This window comes from Triticum dicoccoides, chromosome 2A, assembly GCF_002162155.2.
Source record: "Triticum dicoccoides isolate Atlit2015 ecotype Zavitan chromosome 2A, WEW_v2.0, whole genome shotgun sequence".
In the NCBI taxonomy this organism is placed as follows: Eukaryota; Viridiplantae; Streptophyta; class Magnoliopsida; order Poales; family Poaceae; genus Triticum; species Triticum dicoccoides.
Genome location: NC_041382.1, coordinates 320751233 through 320760467, shown reverse-complemented (window position 1 = coordinate 320760467; position 9235 = coordinate 320751233).

Sequence of the window (9235 nt, the reverse complement as noted above, 5' to 3'; positions counted from 1 at the left end):
TGCCGCCCCGCCCGCCGTGCCTCGCCGCCCTGCCGCGGGAGCCCGCCGCCGAGGAGCGCCGCGCCCGCGCCGCGCCGGCCCAGCTCCTCCCCATCTCCGGCAAGCTCCGGCCGGTCCTCCCTCCTACTACGGCGAGAAGCTCCGGCGAGCTCAAGATCCGGCCTCGGTTCGCGTGCCCGCCGAAGAACCCTAGATCTGGTTGTTTTTTTCTCGAAGTCCTTAAAATTTTCAGTCCATATGCTCCTGTTCGAGGCTCCGTAACTTTGCATCCGTAGCTCCGATTTGGGCATATAGCATATCAAAATATTCATCTCAGAGAGTACATCATTTCATACCATTGCATAATTTTCATTTGAGTTCATTTTCATGCCCGAAATGCTGTTAGAAGAGGGCTACTTGAGTTAATTGTCACATCTGTTACTCCGTTTAGCACTTTTGTCATTTTTGCCATGATTAATGTGTGCATGATATGCCCATGAGTTCTTCATATGTTTTGTTAAGGGTTTTGTCATCTATCCAGAGGTGAAACCCATGTATTTTTAGGATGTGTGTGGTGACTTGTGCAAGCTTGCAAAGTGGTGCACTTGCTAATTATGTTTTCAGGGACTTAGTGATTTCACTAAGTCCTGGGATTGTTTAGTTCACGATGCCATATGTTCTTGTTGTTTCCTAGTGATCCATGCCTCTTTTGAGGATAATCAGTAAGGGAGTTTTGTTAATCTTGTAGTGCTCTATCCATCCATGCCTTTGTTTGCAATTATGGAGCACCCTAGCTTGAGTCAATCGAGCTCTACTTTTGCTTCGTTGTGAATCTGGGCAGATCGTCAACTTGTTTGCAATTTTGCCGATGTTATTGTAGTTGACCCGTGCATGCTATGCCATTGTTGTTGCCATGTCTAGCTTGTATTTTGTGCCTTCTTAAGAGATGTATTCTTGTCTTGCCATGACTTGCCCCGTGGTGAGTGCATCGAGATCGTAAACATGCCTTCGTGAGTTATGTTTCAGCATGTCCCAGTTTTCACTAAGTCTGAAAACTGATTATGTTTTTGCTATGTTCGTGTGCTCGTTAGTATATTTTGTGATCCCTTTTGGCTCAAGGTCACTAAGGGACTTTTGTTAAGCTTGTTGAGTAGCTCCATGCCATGTCTTTCTTTCTCATGTTCAGGTCCTGTAGCATGTTGTTTTGTTGCTCCGAAGAGGGCTATATGATCTGAAATTCCAGACAAGTGTTAATTTCACAAAGTCTGAGATCTGTTTTACCATTTGCGTTTTTGTCATGCTTGTTTGAACCTGTTAATGGATGAATTGGCCGTAGCTCAGTGCTAGACTTTTGTTAAGCATCTTGAATGCTTTCCTGCCATGTATTTTGATGCCATGTTTGGGTGCTGTAGCATGTTCATTTCGTTGCATTTAGATGCCTACTTGCTGTAAATCGCAGACCGGTGTCATATTTGAATCGCTTGTCATTTCCAAACCGTAACTCCGATTTCGGCGTTCTTTATATCGTTTTCAAGCGATTTCATCTCATCTTTCCAGTGTCATATCTTGCATTTTGCATCCCGCATCGCATCCCGCGTAGCATATCATCCTTGCATCGTGTTGATTGAGTTTGCACGTGGTTGATTGTATCCTTGTTGCTTGTTTGTCTTGTTTGGGTAGAGCCGGGAGACGAGTTCGCTAACGAGGAGCCCGTTGAGATTGCTTTTGAGGATACAGTCAACTCTGACAACTGTGCCGGCAAGATGATCATACCCTCGAAATCACTACTATCTTTGCTATGCTAGTTTGCTCGCTCTTTTGCTATGCCATTGCTACGATGCCTACCACTTGCTTGCAAGCCTCCCAAATTGCCATGTCAAACCTCTAACCCACCATGTCCTAGCAAACCGTTGATTGGCTATGTTACCGCTTTGTCAGCCCTCTTATAGCGTTGCTAGTTGCAGGTGAAGATTGGAGGCCGTTCCTTGTTGGAACATCATTTATTTACTTGTTGGGATATCATTATATTGCTATGTTATCTTAATACATCTATATACTTGGTAAAGGGTGGAAGGCTCGGCCTCTCGCCTAGTGTTTTGTTCCACTCTTGCCGCCCTAGTTTTCCGTCATATCGGTGTTATGTTCCCGGATTTTGCGTTCCTTACGCGGTTGGGTTATAATGGGAACCCCTTGATAGTTCGCCTTGATTAAAGCTTTTCCAGCAATGCCCAACCTTGGTTTTACCATTCGCCACCTAGCCTCTTTTTCCCTTGGGTTACCGGAGCCCGAGGGTCATCTTATTTTAACCCCCCCCCCCGGGCCAGTGCTCCCTCTGAGTGTTGGTCCGAACCGGGCAGCCTGCGGGGCCACCTCGGGGAAACTTGAGGGTTGGTTTTACTCGTAGCTTGACCTATCTGAGTGTGCCCTGAGAACGAGATATGTGCAGCTCCTATCGGGATTTGTCGGCACATTCGGGCGGTGTTTCTGGTCTTGTTTTAACTTGTCGAAGTGTCTTGAGTTACCGAGGTACCGAGTCTGATCGAAACGTCTTGGGAGGAGGTCTATTCCTTGGTTGACCGTGAGAGCTTGTCATGGGCTAAGTTGGGACTCCCCTGCAGGAATTGAACTTTTGAAAGCCATGCCCGCGGTTATGGGCAGATGGGAATTTGTTAATGTCCGGTTGTAGATAACTTGAACCTTAATTAATTAAAATGAATCAACTGAGTGTGTTACCGTGATGGCCCCTTCTCGGCGGAGTCCGGGAAGTGGACACATGTTGGAGTAATGTTTGCGCAGGTTGCTCTCTAGTTTCCTGCTCGTGCTTGCCTTCTCTTCTCGCTCTCTTTTGCGAATAAGTTAGCCACCTTATTTGCTAGTCGCTTGCTGCAGCTCCACTTATATTTATCTTGCCATACCTATAAGCTTGAATAGTCTTGATCGCGAGGGTGCGAGATTGCTGAGTCCCTGTGGCTCACAGATTACTATTACCCCAGATGCAGGGCCTGATGATTCCGCTCTAGGAGACGCGTATGAGCTTAAGTGGGAGTTCGACGAAGACTCTCAGCGATACTATGTTTCCTTTCCCGATGATCAGTAGTGGTGCCCAGTTGGGGGTGAACGGGACCGTTGTCGCATGTTGGGTTCTCTTTTATTTTGGCGCCGTAGTCGGGCCATGAGTGTTTGGATGATGTAATGTTATTTATGTACTTGATTGACATGGCGAGTGTAAGCCAACTATGTTATCTCCCCTTTTATTATTATTACATGGGATGTTGTGAAGGTTGCCTAACTTGCGACAAATGCCTTCAATGCGATTATGTCTCTAAGTCGTGCCTCGACACGTGGGAGCTATAGTCGCATCAAGGGTGTTACAAGTTGGTATCAGAGCCTTCCCCGACCTTAGGAGCCCCATTGCTTGATCGTTATTAGCGGACGAGTTGTGTCTAGAAAAATGTTTTGAGTCATTTGGGAATTATATATCGGAGAGATTAGGAATTCTTTTTACTTCCCAGTCTCCTCATCGCTCTGCTAAGGCATCCTGACGTAGAGTTTTGACTCTTCTCTTCTCAAATTTCACAGAATTTTTTTAGGATCACGCGGGTATCTTGGAATCGTTCCGATGGTTTTATGATGAGAACATTGACTTTGTGCCTCCTGTTAGGGGTTTAGTGGAAGTGTCCCGGGGAGTTGAGCTCTAAGGTGTTGTCATCATAATTTTATCGTTGCAGTTCTGGAATACCTGAGTCTAGTACGCCGACATCGAAAATATCTTTTATGCAGTTCGTTGGTGAGATAACCTCGACGCCACCCAGTACTGGGGCGGGAGTTCGGGAGTATCGCCATAACTTGTATAACAGATGCTTTTCGAAGGTTGAGGTAGATGGTTTCCGAAGGTTTCTTGGTTATGTGTTGAAGGATGGATACAGCTGGATGTAGGATTTGCTAGTTTGGGTGAGATATTATGCTTCCCCTGTATCCCCAACACCTGATTGCATAACCGGAAAGGTTCGGAAGTTTCATAGGTGGGAATTCTAGTAGCTCTAGTTTTTCTTCCACGGATATTGGTTTGAGATTGGGATTTCTTACCAATTATTCGTTCTTGATCCGTACCTTGTTGATTTATTTCTCTACCTTAATTCTACGTGGCTTCTCAATTTATGGTATGTGACCATTTCAAGAGGAATGCATTCGTTCATTTTGTTCGGATGTGAAGACTATATGTCGCAATTTTCATTCCGTTGGATTCAGCTTCAATATTTATCTGTCAATGTGCTAATGGTGGTCAACCTCTTCAGGATGGCTCCTCCAACACGCACGACTCCGAATCCTGAGCCGCCACCACCTCCACCTCCTCCAGAGGCATGGCAAGCTGTGATGGCCGCAACCAATGCAAACACACAGCTGATCATGCAAATTCTTCAAGAGCGCAATCAAGGCAGTCATGGGAATCAAGTCAGCAATCAGAGTCACTTTGCTACCCTCAACCAGTTCCTTGCTAATGGGCCAAAGACTTTCAGTAATTGTGTTGAGGCAACCGATGCTGACGATTGGCTTGTGGATCTATGCAAGCATTTTGAGTGCAGTAACGTCAGGCCTGAGGACTTTGTTAAGTTCGCTTCCTTCCAACTCAAAGATCAAGCTGCAGAATGGTTCCAGCAGTACAAGGACTCCAGAGGTGGACGTGTTATCACTTGGGATGATTTCCGTTGAGATTTCCGAGCTCATCATATTCCGCAGAGCGTGCTTGAAAGCAAGCGTGAGGAATTCCGCAATCTGAAGCAAGGCTCTTTGTCTGTCTATGACTACAACAAGTTGTTCCAGAAGCTCGCCCGCTTTGCCAAGCAGGATGTCCCTGATGAGAAGAGCATGATATATCAGTTCAGGGGTGGTCTCAGAGAAGAAATTCAGATCGCTCTTGTCCTCTTTGAGCCCTTGAGATACGGTGAGTTCTACAACATGGCACTGAAACAAGAGGCTGCTCAGTTGAGGTGTGATGCTTCCAAGAAGCGAGTCAGAGATGTTACTCCTTCTTCCTCTACTCAAGTGGCCAAGCAGCAGAAGTTTTGGCTTCCTCCTCCTCCGTTCCGCCAGCCGTATCAGCAGAAGAGCAAAGGTGGCAGTGGTTCTTCCCACCCACCCAACCCTGGCTTTGAGAATAAGACTTTGTCTCAAGCTTCAAGATCGAGTGCTCCGTATCACCGTCCGCTTTCAGAGGTCACGTGCAACAAGTGCCAATAGAAGGGTCACTATGCCAACAAGTGTTTCAACCAGAGGCATCTTCCTCCTCCTCCTCCTGTCAGATCGACAAGTACAACTGTGGTCAAGCATAACCCCAAGCATGCCAAGGTCAATTTGATGAACGCAGCTCAGGCAGAGGATTCTTCAGATGTCATCATGGGTAACCTTCCTGTTAATGATATTCCTACAAGAGTTCTTTTTGACACGGGTGCATCGCATTGTTTCATGTCAAAGCCATTTTTTACCAAGCATGAGTTCGTTTCTTCTCATTTGGGTAAACAAATGGATATCGTTTCTCCTGGCAAACGTTTGAGTGCTAGTCTAGAGGTGCCAGATGTTACTATCACATTGGGCGACTACAAGTTCCTTTCTTCACCAATGGTTCTTGGTAACTCGGATATTGACCTTATTCTCGGAATGGATTGGCTTTCTAAGCACAAGGCCCAGCTTGATTGTGCAGCCAGGCAGATTCAATTGACTCATTCGTTTGAGGATGTAATTGTCTTTGCCGCTCGGGATAATACCATCCGTCTGTTTTCTCTCAATGAGAAGGGTGAATTGGATGCCATCTCTCAAATTCCAGTCGTTTGCGAATATCAAGACGTCTTTCCAGAAGAGCTTCCAGGAATGCCTCCGCACCGGCCAGTTGAATTCGTTATTGATCTTGAGCCTGGTATGGAACCTGTGTGCAAACGTCCTTACAAGCTCAGACCAGAAGAGTTGAAGGAGCTGAAGAAGCAACTCGATATGCAAGAGAAAATGGGTCTCATCCGGCCTAGTTCTTCTCCATGGGGTTGTGGTGTTCTTTTTGTGAAGAAGAAGGATGGAACGGACCGACTTTGTGTTGATTACCGTCCAGTGAACAAGAAGACCATCAAGAACAAATACCCACTTCCCAACATCAATGAGCTGTTCGAACAACTCAAAGGTGCCCAAGTATTCTCCAAGCTTGATCTCCGTATGGGTTATCACCAGATTCGCATTCGTGAAGAAGATATTCCCAAGACAGCATTCAGAACAAGCTTTGGTTCATATGAATACACTGTCATGTCTTTTGGCCTTGCCAACGCTCCTCCGACGTTCTCTCGCATGATGAACTTCATCTTCAACGCCTACACCAATGACTTCGTTTTGGTCTATCTCGACGACATTCTGGTTTTCTCGAAGAACAAGGAAGATCATGCCAAGCACTTGCGTTTGGTGCTTGATAAGCTCAGAGAACATCAGTTCTACGCCAAGTTCTCCAAGTGTGAATTTTGGCTCGATGAGGTTCTTTATCTTGGTCATATCATCCCTGCCAAGGGCATTGCCGTGAATCCTGAGAAGGTGTCTGCAATTGTGAATTGGGAACCTCCTCAGAACATGAAGCAACTCCGCAGTTTTCTCGGTCTCGCAAGCTATTGCCGAAGATTCGTTGAAAACTTTTCCAAGATCGTGAAGCCTCTCTCTAATCTTCTCCAGAAGCACATCAAGTACGTTTGGTCTCAGGAGTGTGATATTGCTTTCAACACTTTGAAAGAGAAATTGATCACTGCTCCAGTTCTGACTCCGCCTGATGAATCCAAACTGTACGAGGTCTTTTGTGATGCCTCTCTCCAAGGTCTTGGCGCAGTATTGATGCAAGAGAAGAAAGTTGTTGCTTATACATCTCGCCAGTTGAAGACTAATGAGAAGAACTACCCCACTCATGACCTCGAGTTGGCGGCAGTTGTGCATGCTCTTTTGACTTGGAGACATCTTCTATTGGGAAGAAAAGTGGACATTTTCACTGATCACAAGAGTCTCAAGTACATCTTCACTCAGCCTAATCTTAACCTCAGGCAAACTCGATGGGTCGAAATGATTCAAGAGTATAATCCGAGTATTGAGTACACTCCAGGCAAGGCTAATGTGATTGCTGACGCTTTGAGCAGGAAGGCTTACTACAACAGTCTTATTCTCAAGCCTTATCAACCCGAGCTTTGTGAAGCTTTCCGCAAGCTTAACCTGCAAGTTGTTCCTCAAGGTTTCCTTGCCAACCTTCTAGTCTCTCCTACCTTAGAAGACCAGATTCACCAAGCCTAGTTTCTTGATGCTATGGTGAAAAAGGTGAAGATTGGGATTGCCAAGAGTCAGTCCAAGTACAAGTGCTACCGCCTTGATGAAAAGGACACTCTCTTCTTCGAGGATCATATTGTTCTGCCCAAAGGTGACCTCCGTAAAGTGATCATGAACGAGGCTCACAATTCTCTCCTCTCCATCCACCCTGGGAGCACGAAGATGTATCAGGACCTTAAGCAAGCTTATTGGTGGACTCGAATGAAGCGCGAGATCGCTCAATTCGTGAATGAATGTGATGTCTGCAGAAGAGTGAAGGCAGAACACCAAAGGCCAGCAGGTCTCCTCCAACCTCTTGCCATTCCAGAATGGAAGTTTGACCACATTGAAATGGACTTCGTGACTGGGTTTCCAAAGTCCAAGCGTGGCAATGATGCTATATTCGTTGTCATCGACAAACTCACCAAAGTGGCTCACTTTCTGCCTATCAAAGAGTCGATCACTGCAGCTCAATTGGAGGAACTCTATACCTCTCGTATTGTCTCTCTGCACGGTATTCCTCAAGTGATCTCTTCAGACTGTGGCAGCATCTTTACCTCAAAGTTTTGGGATTCTTTCCAGAAGGCCATGGGCACTAACATCCGCTTCAGCACAGCTTTCCATCCTCAAACTAGCAGTCAAGTCGAGCGTGTCAACCAGATTCTTGAAGATATGCTCAGGGCTTGTGTGATCTCCTTCGGCATGAAGTGGGAGGATTGTCTTCCTTATGCTGAATTCTCCTACAACAACAGTTTTCAAGCAAGTTCGGGCAAGGCCCCTTTTGAAATTCTGTATGGCAGGAAGTGCCGTACCCCTCTCAACTGGTCTGAAACCGGTGAACGTCGGCTTTTGGGTAATGACTTAATCATAGAAGCAGAGGAAATGTGCAAAGTCATTCGTGATAACCTCAAAGCAGCCCAATCCCGTCAGAAGAGCCACTATGATAGTAAGCACCGTGATTTGGCTTTCGAGATCGGAGATGATGTTTACCTCCGTGTCTCTCCTATGAAAGGGACTCGTCGCTTCGGTATCAAAGGGAAGCTTGCCCCTAGATACGTGGGACCTTTCAAGATTGTCAGCAAGAGAGGCGACCTCGCCTATCAACTCGAGCTTCCTTCAAACTTAGAAAATGTTCATGACATGTTCCATGTCTCTCAGCTTCGAAAGTGCTTCAAGACTCCTGACCGCACCGTCAACTTCGAGGACATTGAGCTCCAAGAAGATCTCTCTTATCGTGAGCACCCAGTTGCTATTCTTGAAGAGACTGAATGCAAGACTCGCAACAAGTCAATCAAATTTCTCAAAGTCAAGTGGTCACACCATTCCGACCGTGAAGCTACCTGGGAATGCGAGGATCACCTCCGTTCTGAGTACCCGGCGTTCTTTAAGTCCTAGATCTCGGGACGAGATCCTTTTGTAGTGGTGGAGTGTTGTAACACCCCGGATGTAACTTTCCCAATTTGTACTCCAACTCTTTCCGTTTCCGGCGTTAAGTGGACCGAGACTTGCCAAGCGGCATTGGTTTACTACCGGTAGACCGCCTGTCAAGTTTCGTATCATTTGGACTTCGTTTGATACTCCAACGGTTAACCGAGGGACCGAAAAGGCCTCGTGTGTGTTGCAGACCAACACCCCTCCAATTTGACCCAAAACCCACCAAACTCTGCTCCATGTCCTAGAGCGTTTGACCACGATCGCGTGGCCGAAAACCGCACCTCATTTGGACTCTCCTAGCTCCCTCTATGCCTATATATACACCCCCTCCGAAATTCGCGGATCCTCTCCCCCCTAACCCTAAAAATCCCAGATACGCCGCCGCCGGACGTGTCCGGAGCGGGCCGGACAACGTCAGCGGCCCCCGCCGCCCTCTCAGCATGTGCCACGTGGCACCCCGGCGAACCGCCGCCGCCCGAGGCCCGCAAGCCCGCCGCGGGCCCTCCCC